The sequence below is a fragment of the Balaenoptera ricei genome, chromosome 14, assembly GCF_028023285.1.
Source record: "Balaenoptera ricei isolate mBalRic1 chromosome 14, mBalRic1.hap2, whole genome shotgun sequence".
Taxonomy (NCBI): Eukaryota; Metazoa; Chordata; class Mammalia; order Artiodactyla; family Balaenopteridae; genus Balaenoptera; species Balaenoptera ricei.
The window spans coordinates 50,993,375-51,019,417 of record NC_082652.1 but is presented as its reverse complement, the minus strand read 5'-3'; the positions used below and the strand labels follow the sequence as shown (position 1 = coordinate 51,019,417).

At 39.8% G+C, this 26,043-nt stretch overlaps 1 long non-coding RNA gene across 2 annotated transcripts in view; it reads right to left on the bottom strand.

Moving 5' to 3' along the window:
• Positions 1–1,122: 1,122 nt before the first annotated feature.
• Positions 1,123–26,043, bottom strand: part of LOC132348219 (uncharacterized) — a 78,418-nt gene continuing 53,497 nt past the window's right edge. For both annotated transcript variants that reach the window (XR_009497383.1, XR_009497385.1), the window contains one exon: positions 1,123–2,164. This is a non-coding gene — a long non-coding RNA (uncharacterized LOC132348219). The remainder of the gene's footprint in view (positions 2,165–26,043) is intronic.

The following is a 26,043-nucleotide window of genomic DNA, read 5'->3' as shown; positions in this document are numbered from 1 at the left end:
TACCAAAGAAAATATTTACATGGTCAACAATAGCATGAAACGATGTTCAACATCATTAGTGACTAGGGAAATGAAAATCAGAACCACAATGAGAAAGCTCTTCACACCCACTACAATGGCTGTAATAAAAACGACTGATGATAGCAAGTGTTGCTGAGGAGATTAGAGAGATTAGAACCCTCACCTACATTTCTGATGGATATGTGAAATGGTACAGCCACTTTGGAAGTTTGTTAAAAAGGTACTTAAAAAGTTATACATAAGAGTACCATATGACCCAATGATTCCACTCCTAAGTATATACCCCCCAAAACTGAAAACATGTTCATATAGCAAGTTGTATATAAATATTCGTAGGAGCATTGTTCATAATACCTGAAAACTAGAAACAATCCAGATGTCCAGCAACTGGTGAATGGATAAACAAAATGTGGTATATCCATACAATGAATGCTATTCAATAAAACAGAATGAAAGATACATAGAAGATATGTGGAAGATACAACATAGAGGAACCTCAAAAACATTAAACCAAGTGAGAATAGCCAGATGGGTGGTGATCATGGGTTAGGTCAGGCAGTAGGCATATGTCAGCATGGTGAGGGCAGTCCTGGGTGTGGTAAATGTGGATCATAAGCAGTCAGGAGGGTGCCTTGCTTTGGATCTGGTGATAAGAGCAGTACATTTTAGGCATTTGTAAGGGGCATGGGCAGGTAATGGTGACTAATTGTTGTATTACTGCACTGGATGTCTATATCCAAAAGCCCCAAAACTACACAGGTCCTTTCTGGCCCACAAGCCATGTCCTTTGAGGAAGGGGGGTGGGGGGGTCATTCCCAGGCTGAAGAAGAGTCCAGAGCAGCACATGGTTCCTCCTTGGCAGAGACAGCAGAAGGACATGTGGCATATTGTACATGGTCTCCTAACACTTCCTCACCAAGTGTCACTTTTATGTATGCATTTCATTGGCCAAATCAAACGACCTGCCATATCTAACTTTCAAAGAAGCAGGGAAATGCAATATTGTCCCCAGAAGGCAGAGAGCTGCAAAAATTGGGATTATAACATTAATGACTATCACAAGTATCAAAATTGGAGGGTAACTTTTTTTAACTTTTTATTTTGAAATAATTATAAATTCATAGGAAGCTGTAAAAACTGTACAGAAAAGTCCTTTGTACCCTTCACCCATTTCCCCCCAATGGTTACATCTTATAACTGTAACTTATAAAAAAGCTATAAACTTGTAACTATAGTACAATATCAAAACCAGGAAATTGACATTGGTACAATATGTGTGTATAGTTCTGTGCCACTTTATCACATGTACAGTTTCCCATAACTATCACCAGCATCAAGATACAGAACTATTCCATTACCACAAAGATCTCCCTCATGAACTTCCTTCATAGTCACACCTACCCCTCCCTCATCCCCACTATCTCTAACCCCTGGCAACCACTATCTGTTTTCCATCTCTATAGTTTTGTTATTCAAGGATGTTATATAATGGAATCATACAGTATATGACCTTTTGAGACTGGCTTTTTTTTTTTTTTTTTTAACCTGGCATAATACACTTCCATGTGGTTGCATCGTTTTGTTTGTTTTGTTTTTGCTAGTCACCTGTCAACTGGGCCGGGATGAAAGTGCTGGCTCCCCACTTGGTCTTCTCTGACATCACCCCAGCAGGGGTTAGAGGGGTCATGAGTGATGCCTTCTAACAAAAGGGTGAAGGTGGGAGTCCCTCTATTCAGCCTTTGCTGACTGGGACAGCGGTGAGGTCACTTTTTTTTTTCCCGCAGGGTTTGGCTAGAATAGGGTAGTTACTGGTCTAAGAGTTGTCTACATTGCCCCTTTCCCAGTCCTTTAGCTAGTGAGAGCAGGCATTTCTTGGGGTTTTTTAAAAATGTGTTCCTGTGGTGGTTGTAGGTTGCCAGCTTCTCTAGCCTAAGATATATGAGGCAAGACAAACAAACAAACCAAACAAACAAAAAAATAACACAGAGAACTCATTGTCCTGTCATTCCTCAGATCCCAAGGTCCTTAGTCAGTTGTCTTCTTCTCTCTGCCTTTCAGAGTTTTCTCTTGTTTGTTTCATATACAATGTCCAGGGCTTTTAACTGTTCTTAGTGGGAAATGTACTCCATCCACACTATTCCATCTTGGGCAGGAACAAGAAGTTGAGAATAAAGTTTTAAAACATAAATTAGAGCAGATTGCAGATTATTCCTATAAAAAAGTCACTCCCAGTTTCTTGCATTCCAATAGGCTTTTATGAGTCAGAGAGGAAAGGGAAAATTTATTGCTGGTTTATTGGGAATTCCACACATACACTCTGGAGACTTATATGGGCTATAATATCATACAGGAAAAAAATAGGTGAAATCCTGGGAACTGCTAGATCAGAGATTCAATGGAGTCCGAGGTCAGCAAGCATGGAGGAGTGGAAAAGCTGAGACAGCTGGTGAGAAGAACAAGCCTGAGGTTCTGCAGGTGGAATAGGCCTTGCCCTGAGAAGGCTCAGCATATGCCATTTGGGCACATGGCCAATGAAGGTGAAGAAGGCAGTGACAGAAATGAACCTAAGAAACTGAAAATAATAGACCAGACACCAGTATGAATTTTTTTTGAGGTTAAGGAAAGCAGGAATCAGAATAGCAGCTAAAACCTAAGTCAGGTACAAAAATCATCAAGGGCAATGGAAGCAAGTCTTAGTGGGCAGTAGATTTGGGTGGGCAGTCATCACTTAAAAGGAAATCAAATGGAATGAACCTGAAATGAAGAGAAATGGAAGAGATGTTGGGTTCTCAGTTCAAAAGAGGTACTGTGGAGTAAGACAACCAGAGGGTTTTTTTGTTTGTTTGTTTGTTTGGCCATACCCTGCAGTATGTGGGTTCTTAGTTCCCTGACCAGGGATGGAACCCATGCCCCCTGCACTAGAAGACGGAGTCTTAACCACTGGACCACTGGGGAAGTCCCAACCTGAGGTTTTTTGTTTTTTTTGTTTGTTTGTTTGTTTGTTTAATTAATTAATTAATTAATTTTTGGCTGCCTTGGGTCTTTGTTGCTGTGTGCGGGCTTTCTTTAGTTGCAGCAAGCAGGGGCTACTCTTCGTTGCGGTGGCTTCTCTTGTTGCAGAGCACGGGCTCTAGGCGCGCGGGCTTCAGTAGTTGTGGCACGTGGGCTCAGTAGTTGTGGTGCACGGGCTTAGTTGCTCCGCGGCACGTGGGATATTCCCGGACCAGGGCTCGAACCTGTGTCTCCTGCATTGGCAGGCAGATTCTTAACCACTGCGCCACCAGGGAAGTCCCCCAACCTGAGTTTTAACACATGTGAATTCATGGTATTGTTAGATGGCATTTAGGAAGACACAGTGAAAAAAACTTGGTAAGTAGCACAGGGTGGAGGAGAAGACTGCAGGTCTTTTCCAGCTAAGAGTGGTTTTGAGAGATTTATAAAATACCTTTTTGTGGCCCCTTCTTTCCCCTAGTCATAGCTTCCCAGTCCTATAGGGCACCAGTCTATCTGATTAATTATTTACACATTTCTAGCAAAGGAGTGAGGCACTGCTTTTATAGCTTTAGGCCCAAAGGAAGATGTGGTAACAGAAGCTATGTGACTAAGAGCAATACCCTCACATATGCCACACCACCTGGCTAAGTGACCCTTGAGACAGTTTCTACTAGCTCTGAGGATTCTGAATACAGTCTGTCTTACACTGCCCTGCCATGTTGGCCTTCCTGAAACAGCAAGTTCATGAAGTCATTCTGTCCACACACACATTACTCAAGCCATCCAAGCCCTTCACAGTCTTGTCCCATTCTTACCGGTCCCAGCCCTCTTGCCCACAGCTCCCCCATAAGAATTCTCTACTCCAGTCATACCACATCCCCTTCAGTGTTCCCTCTCTCCAGATTTATTATGCTGCTTATTTCTTCCTTGCCTACTTTCCTCCACCTATCTTAATCCCTATGGATTCTTCTGCAGTGCAATTTTCTTTACCATCTACCACCTCTTCAGTTGGGTTGATCTCTCTCTCTCTCTCTCTCCTTTTTTTTTTTTTTTTTTTTTTGAATTCCTATAATTTCATCATCTGGGGCATTTTTTTTCCCCCACTCAAATTAGCTGCCTCATGATATGATAGCTATAATGTTTTATGTGTCTATGGCTTATATCACCTCCTAGATGGTATGCACTGTACTTTGAACATTTTAAATATAAAAGTAATACATACATATATAAAATACATACATATAAAAAATTCAAACAGGATAGGAAGATATGAAACAAAGGCTTAAATTTTTTCCACCCAATAGCATCCCCAAAGGTAACTACCTTTTTTTTTTTTAATATAAATTTGGACTTTAAATTTATTTATTTATGGCTGTGTTGGGTCTTCGTTTCTGTGCGAGGGCTTTCTCTAGTTGGGGCAAGTGGGGGCCACTCTTCATCATGGCACGCGGGCCTCTCACTATCGCGGCCTCTCTTGTTGCGGAGCACAGGCTCCAGACGCGCAGGCTCAGTAGTTGTGGCTCACGGGCCTAGTTGCTCTGCGGCATGTGGGATCTTCCCAGACCAGGGCTCGAACCCGTGTCCCCTGCATTGGCAGGCAGATTCTCAACCACTGCACCACCAGGGAAGCCCAACTACCTTTAACTAATTCTTTTTGGTGGTTGCCACCCCACCTCTCTGATGGATATCTCCCTTAATTCTAAATAGTATAGTTCCAATTCTTGATTTATCAACTTTAGACAGTGTGTGTCAATTTTTGTGGCCATACAAACAATTCCCAAGTCATTGTTTACAACAGACACTTATTGCAAGCTCACAAATCATTGGCTACCACCATGCTGGACTTGGTTTGGTTTGGCTCTATGTGTCTTTTTATCTTGGGTCTTGGGCTAAAGGAGCGTCCATTATTATTTGGGATATGCTTTTCCCACCGCAGGGGGCCACAGCTGAAGAGAAGTAACTGAAACACATGATACTTCTGAAAGCCTCTGTTCAGAGCTAACCAGTGTCATTTCATTGTTCAAAATAATTCATATGGCCAAGCCTAGAGTTGATGGGGATAGGCATGAAACTATCTATGCCCTATCAGGAGGTATGGCAAAAATCATATGACAGAAAGAGTGGATGTATAATCTACTACATAGAAGGAGCAAAAAGTTGGGAACAATAACATCTACCACACACGAGTTTTTTATTGATTTCCACATATCAAAGAATAGGAATTGGACTCATTAACACCACCTCTGTCTCCCTCCTATTTTCAATATTTTGGTAGTTGTATTATAAGTACTTCTTCTACTGGCTTACTTTATAACCTTAAATTATAAAAAGAAAGTACTTTCTTGGCCACTCAACTTTAGGTAGTATCTCTCAAGTCTTCATTATAAAAAATGAGGATATGTATACCCTCACACTTTTACATCCTCTCTTCCCTTTCCATCTCGTAACTTATACATTATAAAGGTTTATAACATTTCCTTCTGTTTTGGAACTATAATTAGGTCTTCTATGCTTTGTGTATAAGTTGATTCAAAAAAGTAAAATCCAATAAAGGGTGCTTGAAATACTAAAATTGTGTACATATTATTTTCTGCAGAATCAAGAAATGTAGGTAGACTTGTGGAGAAGGAAATGTACTTAGGCTTTTCCTAAATATATATAGATTCAAAAATAATATTTCAAAAACCAAGATAGAATGTTTTATCCTTCATTACACTCCATAAGCTATTCAGAATCATGTTACATTTAATTTGTTTTATATAGGCTGTGATTTTGCTATAGAGCTTTTTATTTTTCAGAGAGTTTCTGTTTGCCTTACTTTTTTCTTATTGACAGAAGAAACAATCACCTTCACTCTATCACTAAGTTCATATAACTTTTAAAATAATACTTATTTGTTGAGGTGAATTCATTTTCCTATCAAATACATTTGTCTGCAAGTTTCACTTTGAACCAATGCCTTTATACCTGCTGCCCAACCAAAAGCCTAGGGATTCTTTTTATTGCTATTCTGAGTTGTGGCCATTATTTTGTGGATTTTATATCTTCATCTTTTTTTATTTCAATTTTCATTTTCTTAAAGCATATACTCAAGTGATTTTTTTTTCCATAAAGGGAGGTAAATGTTGAATTCTTTCAATGTGATTTGCAGACTGGTAAATTGGCTAGATATAGAATTCCATGTTCCAAACAATTTTCTGTTAGTATTTTGAAGGCATTGTTCTATGGTAGTCCAGCCTAAAGGTAGAAAAATCTGAAAGCCAATATGATTCTCATCCTTTTCCCAATGAGTTGTTTTTGCTCTCACGAAGCTTTTAGAGTTTTCTCTTTAACTTAGTATAGTGAAATTTCATAAGGATTTGTAAGTTCACAATGAGTGCTGTTCAAAAAGCAGTCAACTATTTAACCAACCAGGATATTTTTGATATCCTGTTACATGACCAACAGTGTTGAAGACATGTGGGGTACATACAAGAGGAACACAGTTATTTCTCAGAGAGCTTCAATCTATAGGAGGACATTTGTGGTCAGGCTAAAGAATAAATCTTAAATGGCTCTTACGTAATGGATTCTTCTTTTTTTTTTTTTGATTTATTTATTTATTTTTGGCTGTGTTGGGTCCTCGCTGCTGTGTGTGGGCTTTCTCTAGTTGCGACCAACGTGGGCTACTCTTCGTTGTGGTACACAGGCTTCTCATTGTGGTGGCTTCTCTTGTTGCAGAGCACGGGCTCTAGGCATGCGGGCTTCAGTAGTTGTGGCACGCAGGCCTCAGTAGTTGTGGTTCACAGGCTCTAGAGCACAGGCTCAGTAGTTGTGGTGCATGGGCTTTGTTGCTCCGTGGCATGTGGGATCTTCCCGGCCCAGGGCTCGAACCCAGGTCCCTTGCACTGACAGGAGGATTCTTAACCACTGTGCCACCAGGGAAGCCCCGTAATGAATTCTTAGTAAGCCAGATTGCATTCAATCATTTATTTTGTGTCTGATGAGACTGTGTAAGGTAAAAGCTATTTATTTTTTCACGTCTGGTAAAAAAAAATTAATTCTGTGACTTTGTGAGGAGGAAACAAAGTCAGCCTTTCCTTTGCTCTATTGCCTCTTTTTGCTGAAAATTACTTTTTTCCAGCCTAAAGTTACCTTTGTACTAATCATTGTCCATTACTGTCATTTAAAAATAATTTTTGAATAAATATTTCAAATTACTTATTTAGTAAATAATTATAGAAGTTGAAATTCATTCTTTTCATTCTCTCTTTTTGGCTTCTCCTGCAACTTGATCACATTTACAATGAGCTTCTTGCTGGCTTGGTTTGTCTTCTTGAGACTACTGTTATACTTTCTTTTAGGATCATAGAACTCACATCCCCTAACCTAGGTATCTATACCAGCAAAGAAAATAAAACCATGACCATTTTTGTCCTTTTCCTGTAGGTATACCCCTAGATCATTTAGACCACGAAGGCCAGATTCCTGCCATCACAGTGAGTAATGACATGATCTCCTTTTAAAGTTGATGAGAATAAATGAAATATGATTGGAAAAAAAGACCCAAGATGGTTTCACCAAAAAATAAAGTGAGAATACTACCTCCAAATGTCTTTATAATCTGTGTCACCAATTAAAAAAAAGAAAAGACAATCAAGGAATATTTTAAAGAAATTGGTATTTAAAAGCATGGAAAAAGAGCTCACCTCTTTTATACTAAAATCTTGAGATACCTTAAATTCATGTTTCTCAATCTTTAGTGTGATTCAGAATCCTCTAGAGATGCTTGTTAAAAATAGGATCCCACTTATTTTTAGGGTCTCAGGGTGGGACCCTATTCTCTGGGTCCCACCCTGGGAGTATCTTGGAGCAGGTAGAGCAGGCTCTATCCACTCCAGGCCCCAGACATCTTCCAGGAAATTTTTTGAGAATTTTTTGGATAGATCTTGATCTGGCAGTTTAAAACCTGAGGATCTGTATTGCAAAAGAACAGCTGAATGCTATTGCCAAACAGCTGCCACCCAGCCCACACCCTCAAAATGTGTTGTGTGTTCTGAAGGCTTTGCAATGTTTATCTCTCTTTGCATATTTGTTAGTAACTCAGACAACTAACTGTTGTTGTCTGTTAGATAAGATAGGACATTAATATTTTCCTCTGGGAGTTTTCTCAACCTCCCTTTCAGACAAATTGTTAGAAGACAAATCTTAAAGCAGAGGAAATCGAAGTCCTAACAATGGATATGTGTGTACACATACAGTCTAACACACACATAAATCACACTCTTACGTATACACATATGTGCCACAGACTTTATACTTTAGAGATGAAGGTTCATAATGAGACAGGAATGTCAGAACTTCCTTCTAATATGTGGCTAATCAGAAAATCTTGTAGACATGAGAAAATGAAATAATTTGAAAGACAACTGGAAAATGAGATAACATATTAGGATTTCAGGATACAGAGAAACTGTATGGTCATTAAATCCCAACCTTTCTGTGATGGTTTAGTGTCCTCCCTAACACACTTACGAGTGGTCATCACCTCAGATTTGAATTTCTCAAAGTATGGAGAATTCAATGACTCCAGAGGTCACTCATTCCACTTTTCTTATAGGTCCCTTAGAAATTTCTTCCTTACATTGACAGGAAATCTGTGTCCTTTAGTTTCCCCTTAACATCTATTTCGTCTGACATTAATACAGTTATACCACCTATTTTTGTGTTCTGGGTATTTTTTCTATCCTTTCATTTTTAACTTTCTGTGCCTTATGTTTAGGTATGTCTTTTGAAAATGGCATATAACTAGATTTTAAAAGTCTCTGCAGTAAACATTGTCTTCAAGACTGAGTTTATTCTATTTAGAATTATATTTGAATCTATTCCTACTTTTATTTTATACTTTCCTATTTTTCTGGTTTTGTTTCTGGTGTCCCTTTTTGTCTTTTAAAAAAATTCATTCTGCTTTTCTCCTTTCACTTTATTTTTACCCATCTAGTAATTTGGAGATTGTATATAATATTTCTATTTTTTCTAGAAAGTCTAACAATGTTTAAATTCACTAACTATGTTTTGATACTTTCACTGATGTATCTCTCTTTGAGAAAACTCTAGTCAAATCCTTTACCCAATTAAAAAAATGGGTTATTTCCCTTTTTATTATTTATTATAAGAGATTTTTATATACTCTAGATACAAGTCCCATATAAGCTATATGATTTATAAATATTTTCTTCCATTCTGTGGGTTGTCTTCTCACTTTCAGGATGGTGTCCATTGAAGCACATTTTTTAAAAAAGTTTTGATGAAGACCAATTTATCTGCATTTTCTGTTGTCACATGTGCTTTCCACGTCATATCTAAGAAAACATTGCCTAATCCAAGGTCGCAAAGACTTGCTCCTGTTTTCTTCTAAGAATTTTATATTTTCAACTTTTACATTTAGGTCTTAAATCCATGAGTTAATTTTTTATTATGGCATAAGAGTCCAACTTCATTCTTTTGCATTTGGATATCCAATTATCCCAGGCCCATTTTCTGAAGAGATTATTCCTTCTCCTATTGGATTGTCTTGGTGCCTGTTATGAATTAAATATTTGTGTCTCCCCCAAATTCATATGTTGAAATCCTGACCTCCAATGTGATGATCAAGGGATGTCTTTCCAGTTATTTAGGTCTTCTTTAATTTCTTTTAGTAACGTTTTGTAGTTCTTAGTGTCCAAGCCTTCTTTTGTTAAATTTATTTCTAAGTATTTTATTCTTTTTATTGTTATTGTAAATGTACTTTTTTCTTAATTTTATTTTTGATTATTTATTGCTTATTTACAGAAATAGAGTTTTTGTATGGTGAAACTGTATCCTGAAATTTTGATGAATGTATTTATTAGTTTTAATATTTGTGTGTGTGTGAATGTCTCAGGATTTTCTATACGTAAGGTCATGTCATCTGTGAATAGAGAGAGTTTTACTTCTTCCTTTCCAATGTGGATGCCTTTCATTTCTTTTTCTTACTTAATTGCCCTGGCTAGAACCTCCAGTATAATGTTGAATAGCAGTGACTTGTTCCTGATCTTGGGGGAAAACATCTAGTGTTTCACCATTAAAGATGTTGTTAGCTATGTAGTTTTCATAGATGGCCTTTAATAAATTGAGGACTTTCTCTTTTATCTCTAGTTTGTTTGGTGGTTTTTCATGAAATGCTGTTAGATTTTGTCAAAAGCTTATCTACATCTATTGAGATGATTGTGTGTTTTTTGTCCTTTATTCTATTAATACAGTGTTTTACATTGTTTTTCATATCTTAAGCCAAACTTGCAACCCTATGAAAGATCCCAGTTGATCATGGTGTACAATCCTTTTTATATGCTGCTGAATTCAGTTTGCTAGTATTTTGGTGAGGATATTTGAGTCTGTATTCACAAGGGGTTTTGGTCTGTAGTTTTCTTGTAATATCTTTGCTTTATGTTAGTATCAAGGTAATACTGTCCTTGTAGAATGAGTTGAGATGTGTACCATCTCTTCTAATTTTTGGAAGAGTTTGTTAAGAATTGGTGTTAATTTTTCCTTAAAAGTTGGTAGAATTCACTAGTGAAGTCATGTGAGACTCGGTTTTTCTTTGTGGAAATTTTTTGTTTGTTTGTTTGGTTTTCTTATAATTCCATCTCTTTACTTCTTATAGTTTTATTCAGATTTTCTCTTTCTTTTAGAATCAGTTTTGGTAGTTTGTGTCTTTCTAGTAATTTGTTCATTTTATTTAGTTTATCTACTTTGTTTCTTTTAATTGTTTGTTTGTTTTTTTAATTTTATTGTTTTACTGAATGCCTGGACTTAAGTGATGGAAAATACAACATTATATTCCCTTATAAGCCTGTTTTATTTCTGAAAGGTTATAAGTGATATCCCCACTTTCATTCCTGATTTTAGCAATTTGAATCTTCTCTTTTCTCCTTGTTAGTCTAGCTCAAGTTTTGTCAATTTTTTGATATTTCATATCAATAAAACTTTTGGTTTTGTTGATTTTCTCTTTTGTTTTTCTATTTATTTATTTTCTCTTTAGTCTCTATGATTTTGTTCCTTCTGCTTGTTTTGGGTTAAGTTTGCTCTTCTTTTTCTAATTTCTTAAGGTAGAAGATTAGGCTCTTGATACGGGATGTTTTCTTTTTTCTTTTCTTTTTTTAAATATAGGCATTTGCAGGTATAAATTTCCCTCTGCCCCTGCTTGTGTTTCATTTTCATTCATCTCAAAGTGTTTTCTAATTTCTCTTGTGATTTCTTCTTTGACCCTTTGGTTATTTAGGAGTATATTTTAAAATTTTAACATATTTGTAAATATCCTACATTTCTTCTGTTATTGATTTCTAATTTCCACTGTGTTTGGTTAATATATTTTTTGTGATTTCAATATTGATTTCTATTATTGGGGCTTGTTTTATGCCCTAGCATATATTCTATTCTGGAGAACGTTCCATGTGCACTTGAGAAGAATATATATTCTGCTGTTATTGGATGGAATGTTATACACACGACTATTAGGTCTAGTTGGTTTATAGCATTATTTAAAACATCTACTTTTTTATTGATCTTTTGCCTTGTTCTTGAACCTTTATTATATTTTTCATTTCTAGAACTTCTTTTCGGTCTTTTAAAATTATGCTTGGTTATTTTTAATTGCTCTTTTTCTCTAGTCATATTTCACTCTTTTTTATTTCTATGTACAAATTAAGCAAATTTATTTTATATTTAGTATCTGATAATTCCAATTAATACAAGCTTTTATAGATTGAGTCTGCTGTCTGCTAACTCTCACTCAGGTTGCCTTGTTTTCCTGCATATTCTGTAATACTTGACGGTGAGCTCCTGTTCTTTGGAACTTTGTGGAAATTCTTTAAGGTCTGACTTTAACCTATATTCTCTCATAAAAGATTTGGCTTGCTTCTTTAGGGACCTGAGATTACTTTAACTTTTTAGACTGAGGTTTTTTAGAACCTTGTAGATAGTTGAATACAAGCCAAAACTCATATGAGGCCTGCTGAGGATTACAACTTACCAGGACAGATTTTTCTCCCTCTACCCAATGCCAAAGTCAAGATAAATTTCCTTGTTGTCTTTTTCATTAGGGTGAATTTCTTTGTAATTTATCATTACATCAATGCTATGTTCCGTGGGGTTCCCAACTTTATGCAGGATATCCTTTTAGATTCTGCACTTGGGCAGGCCGCAGATTTTAGCTTCTGTTTCTCTATCCTGAAGGGCTACCTAGTGAAAGCTCAGCGTCACCAGGGTTGAGCTGATGGTCTCAAGGTGAAAGCCAACCTCAGGGCTATCTTTCCTCTCTGGATTTAAATTTCATTTCATTTTTGGCTTGTGAGGCTTTTTTCCTGCAAGCTTAGTGATGCATTTTTAAATACACATATTTTAAATTTTTATTCAGCAGTTTTAGTTGTTTCTTTGGGAGGGCTATTTAAGGTATGTAGTTCATCATACTGCCCCATATTCCCCATTAAGCCTCAGAAGCACAGCAATTTCTACAATTCAGAGAAAAGAGCATATTAAAAAGTTGCTACTGGGCTTCCCTGGTGGCGCAGTGGTTAAAAATCCACCTGCCAATGCAGGGGACACGGGTTGCAGCCCTGGTCCGGGAAGATCCCACATGCCGCAGAGCAACTAAGCCTGTGCACCACAACTACTGAGCCTGTGCTCTAGAGCCCGTGAGCCACAACTACTGAGCCTACATGCCACAACTACTGAATCCCACGTGCCTAGAGCCCGAGCTCCGCAACAAGAAAAGCCACTGCAATGAGAAGCCTGCGCACCGCAAGGAGGAGTAGACTCGGCTCGCCACAACTAGAGAAAGCCCGCGCACAGCAACGAAGACCCAACACAGGCAAAAATAAATTAATAAAATAAATAAATTTATTTAAATAAAAAAATGTTGCTGCTTTTGGGAATTCCATGTCGGTCCCAGGGTTAGGACTCTGTGCTTTCACAGGTTCAATCCCTGGTTGCAGAACTAAGATCCCACAAGCCACGTGGTGAAGCCAAAAAAAAAAAAGTTGCTACTTTTGACTGCCTTCTTGATGCATCTCACAATCTGAAAAGACACTGCTTTAAGAGGAAGTGTTTGGGGCATGACCATTCCCACTGCCCACACTTAGCTTCTCCACTCTTGTGTCCACCCAATCTCCTTGACATCAAGGGCTCAGGTCAGAAAGACAATGTTCCCAAAGCTGAGAGCAGCAGGATGAACCTATATGTGAAGATAAGCAACAGGAATAGAGTGGCAAGCTGAAGGTCAGGAGCAGGTAGATAGTCAGACAAATGTGAGTGAAGTGTGAGCATCAGAGTGAGGGACCAGGGCCATGGCTGTGTAGAGTTAGAACGCCACAGGTTAGCCCGCCAGTATTTGAGATTAGTTTCATGTCTCCTCCACTCCTTCTTCAAGCTGTGCCTCTATATCTTTCAAATCGTGGCATGAGAACTGCCACTTTGAACATTGCTAGCGGAGCCATACCCCCATGGCAGACGCTGTCACCCTGTTAACAGAGTCAGCCAGGACTGCTCCAGCTTTGCCCTGTTGACTCATTTTGAGCCGTCACCTAAAATACTTAATACTAATTCATATCTCCCCCATTTCTTATCTTATTAGATGTTTTTTTTTTTTCAGTCTGAATGCATGAACACACATGTATCACTTCACTTTGTTAGTTTCATTCTGCCATTCTAGCCAGCAAGAGCTTTTAGTCCTGATTCTGTCTTCATTAGTATTTACTGTCTTTCTTGTCTTCTGCCAATAGGATGAGTACTTCACTATCTAGTCATCCGAATCACTGATAAAATATTTAGCTAGATCAAAGCTTCCTCTTGAAATTTCCTTCCAAGCTGATGTTGATGCATATTCAATACCCTCTGGGTATGATTGTTCGACTGGTTTTTCATCCACCTAGTTGTTCTTATACCCAAAACAAGTCTGCATGAATGCCATGTGTGTTCTTGTCAGTAGCCTTATTACAAGCACACATTTTGCTGACCTACCAGTATAACAACCATCTCAAAAGAGTGAAACTAAGACAAGCTCAACAAGACTAATTGTTGGTGCAACAATGTTCGAACCTAGCAATCTCTGCTGCCTTTTTAAGTGACTCACAACATCCTTTTATTAATCCACTCTAGAAAAATAACCCAAGATTGTCATCAAACTCACCAGTTTGGGGTTTGTTTATGCCTTCTTTTTGAAGATTGAAAACATTTATATCCATTGAAATCATTTAGTCTACCTACTTTAGCTCTTGTATACCATATTATGTAGGCATTTGTAAGGTGGTCTAAAACAAGGAGCTTAAACAAAATCGAAGTTTACTTCTCTCTTACGTAAAAGCTGGGTAGGCACCTCTGGTTGTTATGGCAGTGTCATAATAATCAGGGGCTCTGCGTCCTTCTCTCCTGTTGCTCTGGCATTCTTAACCAGCAGCTTCTATCTCACAGATTAGGATGGGCATGCCTTCTGCTGCTCTCACTTCTTCATTTGAGCCAGTGGGAAGACAGAAAGGAAGGAAGGGGAGGGCATGCTCTTTCTGTGAACACCCCAGAAAGTTCAGACATCACTTTTGCTTTTATTTCACTGGTCATAACTTAATTGCATGGCCACATCTAGCTGAAAGGGAGCCTGGGAAATAATCATCTTCATTTTGGATAGCCAAGGACCTCCCTAGGTTTACCTAAGTCTTTTCTAGAAAGTCCTGCATCTTAGGAATCTCCTCAGTCCTGGGCAAAAAGAGAGGCTGGTCACCCTATACCGAACTAAAACTTGGAGATTCTAAAGAAAGAAGGGGGAAATGATTATTGGTGGACCACTAGGTCTCTACTCTCCAATTCATTTTATGGATCTGCTATTTCTTCCTATATGCAGGCTGCCATTCCTCCTTTTAGGCTGAAGATTTTCCCCCTGAAATAGAAAACTAAAGCAAGATAAGAGTCTGCATTGTCCTTATTATCCAGCAACACTGCATCTATGGTCCACTCTCCCTTCTCTTGCCTCTGAACATTTGCATAAGTCCCTTTTGCTGATCTTGGCATTAAAACAAATCACTCAGACAAGTCACAAAAGAATATATTAAAATGGGGGGCTTCCCTGGTGGCGCAGTGGTTGAGAGTCTGCCTGCCGATGCAGGGTACGCGGGTTCAGGCCCTGGTCCGGGAGGATCCCACATGTCGCGGAGCGGCTAGGCCCGTGAGCCACAACTACTGAGCCTGCGCGTCTGGAGCCTGTGCTCTGCAACGGGAGAGGCTGCGACAGTGAGAGGCCCACGCACCGCGATGAAGAGTGGCCCCCGCTCGCTGCAACTGGAGAAAGCCCTCGCACAGAAACGAAGACCCAACACAGCCAAAAATAAATAAATACCTAAATTTAAAGCTGTCTATCTATCTATTAAAAAAAAAAAAGAATATATTAAAATGGCCAAGAAGGGCATGAATAGATGCTTCACATCACTAGTAATCAGGAAAATGCAATCTAAACCCCCAATGAGACCCCACTATACATCCACTAGAATAACTAAACTTTAAAAAGACTGATAATAGCAAGTAGTGGTGAGAATGGGGCACAACTGGCTCTCTCATACATCACTTTGGAAGGCAGTTTGGCCGCATCCTGAAAAGTTAAACGCACACCTACAATATGACCCAGCCATTCCACTTCCAGGTATTTGCCCAAGAAAAATGAAAGCTTATATTTCTTCAAAGACTTGATCATGAATGTTTACAGCCACTTTATTTGTAATAACTACAAGCCGTAAATAACCCAAATGTCTGTCAGCTGGTGAATGGATAAACAAATTCCGTTATAGCCATACAATAAGATACTACTCATCCATACAAAGGAACAAACCACTGACTTATGAAACGACATGGATGAATCTCAAAATCACTACATTGAGTAAAAGAAGGCAGACTTAAAAAAAAAAAAAAAAAAAGAAAGGGTATATAATCCCATTTATTGTAGGATCCCATTTGTATAAAATTCTAATAAATGCAAACTAACATAGTGACAGAAACAGATCAGAGGTCACCTAGGGACAGGAGTAGAAGGAGGGATGGATTACAAAGAAACATAGGAACATTTTAGGGATGATGGAAATACATGTTCAGTACCTTGACTGGGTGGTGCTTACTTTCACACTTAAATATGTGCAGGTTATACCTGAGCAAAGTAGTTTTAAGAAAGTGAACTACTTTTGGCAAAAGTAAGGTATAGTGTTAGAAGTCAAGATAGCAGTTAGCCGTAGCCACGGGTGCGGGATGGGGTGTGTGATGATTAGAAGAAGCCATAAGGAGGTTTCTGGAGATGCTGGCTGTGTTCTGTTTTTTTGATCTGGATGCTGGTTACATGGGTGTGTTCAATTTGTGAAAATGAACGAGTGATATAATTGTGATTGCTGTGCTTTGGGGTATATATGGGGTCATTCAATAATGTTTACTTAGAAAAAAATCAAGCCCCATCTCCTGTTGGACTTTAATCTTCCTGATTCCATTTTTACATCTCTGTCTAACCGTGCAAAGTCATCTTTGGTTCTGCTCCCTTCTTTCCCTCTTCTGTGTGTGTGTTTTCAAAAAAGACTGATCACATCTCAAATCCTTCAGAGAATTAACACAGCTTTCTTGCAGGTGTGTCTTTATTTACTCACTAGAACAATTTGGGGTTATTTATACCTGGCTGAATTCAAAAAGCAACTTGAGATCATAGACTATAAGCTCCTTGAGAGCAGGTATTGGATTCCAATATCTAGAAAAATTCCTGGCAGATTACATGTGCTTGATAAATACATTGACTTCATGAAGGTTGCTGCACATATTCATGGTATGCTACCTAACATATATTTCTTTTGAATAACGAAAGCTCTTACATCATATTCTACTTTTGAATTTCAACATACCAGTCTTAGTTAATTAAAACTGTGAGTATACCTTATTGGCCATTCTCTGCACATCAGGGAAACTGAGGCCATTAGCATCTTGTTTCTCAACCACTTTCTTCATGAGAATCATTGGGAACCTCTTGCCCACTTATTGCCTACCATGTCATACTTGGTTTTTTTTCCCCCTCCATCCTCATCCATATTTTGTATAAAAACCTCTCAGGTACTATTTGAACTTTTCTCACAAGTGCACAGGTTATTTTATCTATTTGTTGTTTAATATTAAGATTTATTCTGCACAGTAGACTTCTGAATCATTTTTGTTTTCATCTTTGTACATCTCTTTATTTAAAAAAAAAAATTAATACACTTTACTTTAGAATCCTCCTGAGCAGGTCAGCTAGTCTCTGAGCAAGCCTGTTCTTTCCTATCTTTGTGGGATCCACTTCCCCTCTAGTTAGAAATGCCTGATTCTATCCCTTTATGTGAAAGTCCAGAATGCCAAATGCCCTCATACCATCTGGTAGAAAACAATTCCTGCCCTCAATTTCTCTCCCAAAGTCCCACAGACAGCTTGCAAGAAGTAGCAACAATACCATGCATATTCCTTAGGCCTTCAGTCTCCTGCCTAATAATTTACAAATATTAAAAATTATTTCTGGGGACTTCCCTGGCAGTCTAGTGGTTAAGAATCTGTGCTTCCACTGCAGGGTGCACAGGTTCGATCCCTGGTTGGGGAACTAGGATCCTGCATGTTGCATGGTGCAGCCAAAAAATAAAATAAAATAAAATAAAATAGACTAAACTAAACTAAAATAAAATAAAAATTCTTTCCGGTCTCTTTTAAGCTGGGCCACTTGTCTTTCTGTAAGTCAGCAGGGGTGGACATGTGTGAGTGGGTCTGAGATGATATTCACTCAACTCTATGCCATCTAGGAAGCCACCTTGGTCATGCCTGGATCCATTAATCCGTATCTATCTATCTATCATCTATCCTGTGTTTGTTTCCCAGGAGGTCCTTTAGATTCTCATTCAGTTGTGTTTTTCATGTACTACCCTGGTTCTTCACTTTCTTTCTTCTCTGCTACCTTTTTGTTCTAGTAAACAATATTTTGACTCTAGTTTTTTTTTCCATTCACTTCCTCAGAACCTTACATTTCCTGGTTTCTTTTCTTTCTGGAGTATATATTATTTCTTCCAATGATCTAGGAATTTTACCTCTTCTCTCAAGTGGCATCAGAATAATATTAAATTGCTCTTGTGTCAGGGAAAATATGAATTTAGAAATATGAGTATCCCTTTTAAGAAGGGGATCGACTTTTGATGAAGGGGAAGTGAAGACGCAATCTCATGAACCTTTGTTTATTCAGGTGCAGTACAGAAAATCGCCTCTGCTCCAGAATTTTTCCAATGCTCGTGAGTTACGCAGCTCATTTCAAAGCCAGCCCGAGTGGACTAAGAGAAAAAGTCCATGCAGATGGTGTTCTGCTGTACTCTGATTTTCCCTGTCATTCACTTTTTGCTTATTGTCACTCAAGGTCCAAGGAGATAAGAACTCTCTCAGATATGTTACAGAGTCACCCTTTATCTTTTCAAATGAAACCCTAGCCCCCATGCATGCGTGCGCTTCTAGGTCTGTTAACGCTATAGATAACTTCACAAAGCCATAAGCACAACCGTGTAGAAGATAGGGGAGCGGCTGCCCGGGTCGAATCCTGAAGCTCTAGTGGCCATGGCCCCTGTTGTACACACTAGAGTGAGAGAATGAGTCACACACAGGCAGAAGCCGAGACATGAATGCAGAGAGAATGAGCTGCTGTTGTCTCTGAGGCCTGCTCCAGCCTGTCTCATCATGGATTATTTACTTTAGCCAAAACTTCCTTAATTTACCTTATAACATCTGGGTTTCTGTCACTAGTAACCAAAAGAGCCTTGGTCAGCCCTCGTACCCCTCATACCAGTGGGATCCCAGTCGCTGACTACCTTTGTCAGAAACTGAACTTCTGGGAAGGCGGGGTCAGATCTGGACCCTCCAGACCTGCAGACCTGAACCCAGAAGCCCAAACAGAAGTGGGGAGAGGGAAGAGGGTGGTTCCACAAACAGTTCAGATAAGGAAGTAGTGGCTTGTTCTTCCACATTCTGGGCCAAGGTCAACCTGGTAAACCAAGTGTTGGGCTGCATCCTGCAGACCGGCAAGGACTGTACTTGCCCAGCTTCAAGATGGAAGAAAGAGCCCAGAGTCAGCAAATGAGACATCAATAGATTAATGGAAGGGGGAAGCAAGGTTCTGGAGAGACACCCCACCGTGTGTGGCAGAAGATGGGCAGAACATGGCAGCAGTCTTCGCTCCCAGGGGGGAAGGGGAGATTGCCAGTTACAGGGGAATTGATGTCAGGTTGGCTCATCCGTTACCAGAGAGACTACCAGGGGGGCACGCCCCTCACCACCCCTCTGATAAGAACAATCACCACCTGGGGCCTGGGGCAAGTATGCAGGAAGGTCAGTCACGTGAGGAGGGTGTAGGTGAAGCAGGCACTGGTCGGGCACGGGATGTACAGAGAGCAAGAAAACAGCCACCTTGAGTGGCCTGACCATACATCAAGTGATCAAAATCTACAAAAAGCAAAATGAGAAGTGTTCCCAAGCTGTAAGCAGACCCTCACCCCTCTTTTCAAAGCCCACTGACTGTTCCCGTTTCTGGGGGAAGTACCCCACAGAGGTGTTGTTTGCTCCAGTCATCAGAGACTCACCTTCCCCTCTTCATCTCAATAAGAAATTTTTCTGGGTTTTCAGATACTAACTCATAGTGTTGTATTAACAGCACTATGAGGTAGTGAAACCAAGCAGGACCTTGTGGGACTCCAGGGCACGGAAGCCTTTCTGTCCCATGTTTCTTGTTTGTAGGGGACAGACTCCAGCCTCCGTGACCTTCCCTGAGTTCTAAAGGGCAGATTCAAACAGTTGCTAATCAAGGAAGGAGCAGCCAAGAAACCACCTGAGGCAAGATTAAAGGAACCAGATAAGCTCATCAAGAAGATTCACCTGAGAGATTAGAGGTGTGCAGTCCCTGCACACACCCTAATCTTATCAGCAACTCCACCCTTGAACCATTGCTATAAGACTCCTCATCAAATCCTCCCAGGTTGGGGGCACGCAATTTTGAGAGGCACGAGCCTGCTACGTCCGCCTTTGTCTGGCAAAGCAATAAAGCTATTCTTTTCTACTTCACCTAAAACTGTCTCCGAGACTCGATTCAGCACCCGTGCACAAAGGCCAAGCTTTCACCATCAGTAGTACTATTATAATACCCCTGTTGCATCGGTAAGAAAACTAAGGCCTAAAGGAAGCAGTAACATGCGCAGGTCATGCGGCTGCTGACTGGAGAGCTGGGATAGGAGCCCTGCAGTCTGGCTCCAGAGCTGGCCAGCAGAGAGTTTCAACACATCTCCAAAAGCCCCTTATGAGCTTGCTGTTGTCCCCTCTTGGTGGATTCCTCTTCAAGGCCCTAAGTGGCAGATCAATCTCAGGCACTGAACTCCGCTCGCCCGAAAATCCCACTAAATTATAGTAAATAAATGAGGAATATTTCACCCATGAGGAGCGAGAACATTAAAGACAACAATGGATGAGAAATTTGAATCCATTTTTCTAAAAAGATTAACAGAAAGAGGAAGGAGAGAGAATTGATTTAAGGAAGTTCAGAGAGAGGCTGCTGAGAGGAGAGAGGGCTCGCCCAGAACCCCAGCAGGCACCTCTTAGGTGGCCTCAAAACCAAGGGCGAGGGGCTTCCCTGGTGGCGCAGTGGTTGGGAATCCGCCTGCCAGTGCAGGGGACACGGGTTCGAGCCCTGGTCCGGGAGGATCCCATGTGCTGCGGAGCAGCTGGGCCCGTGAGCCACAACTGCTGAGCCTGCGCGTCTGGAGCCCGTGCTCCGCAACAAGAGAGGCCGCGATAGTGAGAGGCCCGCGCACCGCGATGAGGAGCGGCCCCCACTTGCCACAAAGAAAGAAAGCCCTCGCGCAGAAGCGAAGACCCAACAAAACCAAGAATAAATAAATAAATAAAAAAAAAAAAAAAAAAAAAAAAAACCAAGGGCGAGGGGATGGGGGAACTGCCTCCAGGCCAGAGGGACCACCAGGTAGATTCTTCTCTTAAACATCTCCATCCTACACCACCTCCCTCAAACGGGCAAGGGGAGGTTATTCTTTTGAGAAATTGTACTGCAAGGGTCTGCTTCGTGTTCCTGCAGCTTGTGGATGAATGTTCTGCTCTTCCTATGTTGGAATTCTTTTCTTTTTTTTTTTTTCTTTTTTTTTATGTTGAGTAAATCCCCTCATTGAATGGATTCGAAGAAAATGTTCACTCACTCTGTTAAGTCCAGACATAAATACTTTCTCCCTTGCCTGGACATTTTAAATACTTTTTAAAGCCTGGCCTTTTGGTGACTATGTTTCTTGCCAGTAGGAATTTGGATATAAAGGTTTAAAGATCAGATTTGATGTTATTACCACATCAACCTTTATATGATTTTGTTCATTATTCCCACCACAGCTACTTTTTTTTTCAGCTTTGTCAACATATAATTGACATACAACACTGCGTATGTTTAAGGTGTACAATACGATGACTTGATACACATATACATACGTGATATATTACAAAATGCTTACCACAGGAAGGTTAGTTTACACACCCTTCACCTCACATAATTGCCATTTTCTTGTTGTTGTTACGGTGAGAACATTAAAGCTCTACTCTCACAGCAACTCTCCAGTGTATAATTCAAGATTGTTAACTACAGTCACCAGGCTGTACCTTAGATCTCAGCAGCACAGTCATCTTATAACTGAACGTTTGGGCTTCCCTGGTGGCGCAGTGGTTGAGAATCTGCTTGCCAATGCAGGGGACACGGGTTCAAGCCCTGGTCTGGGAAGATCCCACATGCCACAGAGCAACTAGGCCCGTGAGCCACAACTACTGAGCCTGCGCGTCTGGAGCCTGTGCTCTGCAACAAGAGAGGCCGTGATAGCGAGAGGCCCGCGCACCGCGATGAAGAGTGGTCCCCACTTGCCACAACTAGAGAAAGCCCTCGCACAGAAACGAATACCCAACACAGCCAAAAATAAATAAATAAATTAATTAATTTTAAAAAAAGTTAAAAACAAACAAACAAACAAAAACTGAACGTCTGTACCCTTTGACCAACATCTCCCCATTTCCCCCATGGAATTCTGAATACATTTTGAACAAGGGGCTCTGCGTTTTCATTCTGCACTGGGCCCCATAAATTACGTGGTTGGTCCTGTGAACCGCTGAGGCCCAGATGTAGGGGTGCAGGGTGCAGGGGTGGCTGGAGGTCACCCGCAGGCCTGGCAACAGGTGAAATCAAGTGAACAGCAAACACTGAACTGTAAGAACTGTCACCCTCTCCGCTGCCCTGGCTCCCCAACACAAGAAACCACACATTTAACACACCTCTTCCCCTAATTTTTCTCCTAACTTTTCCCACCTTTTATTACCTTATTTGGGTTGAAGGAATTCCCAACCCTCACCATTTACGTCACCATGTTCTTTGATTCCAGTAATCCCCTGACTGCCCGTTTTCCCCGTTCCTTTCATCCATTTCTTGGTTGGGTTCATCAACACAGCTCCTCCTTCATTGATGGAGTCTCTTCTGGGGAGTCTGAATGATCCAAAGAAAAGGCTTCTAGAATCTTCCAGAAACCTTTGAGAGTAACCCCCAGAAAACCCCCATCACTCTATGATAAAGCCCATGTTCTCTGAAGTTTTAGTTAGTTCTTAAATATAAGTAACCCCTTCAAGTCAAGATCATCAGATACTTAAAGAATTCCTACAAATAAATAAGAAAATGGCAGGCAAACAAATAGAAAAATAGCCAAATATCTGAACAGGCAATTCACAAAAAAGATATCCAAATTGAAAAGGTGCTCAACACCCTTAGTTACCAGGAAAATGCAAATTAAAACCACAGTGAGAAAGCACTATACACCCAGGAGAATGACCAACATTGAAAAGCCTGACAATACTAACTGCTGGTGAGAATGGGAATAACTGGAACTCTCGTACGGTGCTGGTGGGAGGGTGAGTCGGTAAACTGCTTTACCAAATGGTGGGCAATACCTGCCAAGCTAAAACGTACATTTATCATAGGATGTAGCAATTCTACTGGATGTGTACCCAAGAGAGATAGGTGCCTATGTCCAGAAGGAGACAGGCACAAGAATGTTCATAGCCCCTTTACTCATAATAACCCTAAACTGGAAAAAACACAGATGTCCATCCATAAAAAAATGAATAAGTAAATGTTGATATTTTCAAACAATGGGATTCTGTACAGCAGTTAGAAAAAAAAGAATAAACGACTGGAATATTCAGAAACACGGATAAATCTCATAGAGCTAACATTTAGTGAAAGAAACTACATAAGAGTTCTTGAGATACGGCTCCACTTATATCAAGATCAAGAATAGGCAAGGGAATTCCCTGGCGGTCCAGTAGTTAAGACTCCGAGCTTCCACTGCAGGGGGCACGGGTCGGGGAACTAAGATCCCCCAAACCATGTGTCACAGCCAAAAAAAAAATAAAATATTTAAGAAAAAAGAATAGGCAAAACTGAATCTGAAGAAGAACATAAATATATATTTTATATATATATACACATATATATATAACTGAATCTCTTTGCTGTACACCTGAAACTAACACGACATTGTAAATCAACAAATCTTCAATTAAAAAAAAAAAGAATAGGCAAAATTGGAGGCGGCAAAAAGGAGCCTTGAAGTGTTGGAAATATTTTATATAGAGATCTGGAATGATGGTTATGTGGGTCTATACATATGTCAAAGTTCATCAATCTGTACACCTACGATTTGTGTACTTGTTGAATACAAGAAATACCTCAATAAAGAAGTAAAGAGAAAAAAATGATATTTACAAGAAATTCTAATGGCATGGGGAAAAGACTTGGCATAATGCCAAACTGGGATGAAAATATGACATAGAGAATAAATGTTTAAATGAACAACTGGAAGAAAATACACTGAAAGTTTAAGCATAGGTCTCTCTGAGGTTGGGATTAAATGTTTTCTTCATGCTTTTCTGTGTCTTCAGAATTTTCTTCAGTGAACATGAAGAATTTATAATTGGGAAAAAAATTATCTTAAAGAATTGAAATGCCTTTTTTAAAATTTGCAAGCCAGAAATGAAAAGGAAAGGAAAGAAATAGCTGGCAAAACAGCATTTATCCTAAATGCTTTAATATTGCTGTAATTGCCTGATTTCGAGGTTTTAAACATAATTTTAAAATAGGTCATATATTCAATAACTTTGAATTGGTTAATTTTCTCTTATTCTTTTACATCATAGGCAAAAATCAAAGGAATAAATGGATCTATAGTTAAGTAGTTAAATGTATTTGAGACTGAAAGGATTTTATTGTACCTTTTTATTGCAGATATGTTCTTGTTTCATTTTGGCTATTAACCTGCACAGCTGAATTAAAGAGACCTTATTGGCTTTTAAACACTTCAGTGGAACTCCCAGCTGTTAATGATAGCCTGTGTCTCCCCGTCACCTTTGAGGGCACAGGCTCTGAGTACTCATTCATTTGAGGTTAAGCGGGCGATTATGATTGGAGAGAGCACCAAGTCTGGGGAATGCAGGCAATTGTCAGGCCCCATTGGACCTTGCCTGGGGTGATGTACTCAGTCTTGTCTGACTGTCTTGCTACTAAAACCATGTTCACAATAAATCGCCTACGATGGAGCTTCGCAGAACTGCGATGGCGGTAATCCAACCCTATGCTGATCTGCCTTGCATTGTTTTCCTGCTAACTGTGCCCGGACAGCAACAAACTCAGGCCCCCAGACTAGACGGAAAGGACCCCCGTCATTAAAACTACAGCAAGAAGACATTGCAGAAAGGGGAGAATTCAGGCAGCAGGGTCTTGCTGCCCAGCTGCCATCTTCTAACATCACTGATTCATTCGAAAAAGAGTTATTAGAGTCCCTCTATTTTCCAGGCACTGTGCCAGGTGCTGGGGTTAGTTCAGTGTTATGGGCTGAATTGTGTCACCCGCCCCCCCATTCATATATCGAAGTTCTAACTGTCAGTGCCTCAGAATGTGACTGTGTTTACAGTCAAAATTACTTTACAGAGATAATTAAGTTAAAAGAGGTCATTAGGGTGGGCCCCCACCCCATGTGACTGGTGTGCTTATAAGAAAAGGAAGATTTGGATACAGACATTAACACCAAGAGAAGACAATGTGAAGACACTGGGAAAAGATAACCATCGATGAACCCAGGAGAGGCCTGGAACAGATCTTCCCCTCATGGCCCTTAGAAGGAACCAAACCTGCTGACCCTTTGATGTTGGACTTTCAGCCTCCAGAACAGGTAGAAAATACATTTCTGTTGTTTAAACTCCCCGTTTGTGGTCCTTTGTTATGGCACCTCTAGAGAAACTAGTACAGAAGGAGGAAGATGCAAGGTCCCTATCCTCTTGGAACTCACTTAAGAAAAATACAGAAAATAAAACCCTGGGAATTCCCTGGTGGTCCAGTGGTTAGGACTTGGCACTTTCACTGCCAAAGGCCCAGGTTCAATCCTTGGTCAGGGAACTAGGATCCTGCAAGCTGTGTGGCTTGGCCAAAAAAAAAAAAGAAAGAAAACAAAACCCTTTCTATTAAGGACATCTTCATCCTACACAAAAGTAGAGAGAATAGTATAATGAACCCCAAAGTACACATGGCCCAGCTTCAACAATTATCAGCACATAGCCATTCTTCTTTCTTCTCTACTTCCCCATTCCCTCTGGATCTCCATCCGTTATTTTAAAGCAAATCCCAATTATCATATCAGTTCATCTGTAAATATTTCCAAATGTTTGTCTAAGAGAGAAAAACTCTATTTTAAAAACAGAATACCATTATCATACATTTAACATTAATTCATTAATATCATCTAATATTCAGTGTTCATATTTCTCTGATAGTCCACAAATGGTTTTTTTTTTTCAGTTGATATATTGAAACCAGGATCTAAACAAATTCTATCTACACAAATTGGTTGGTTGCTAGGTCTTTCTTTTTAATAAATTTATTTTTGGCTG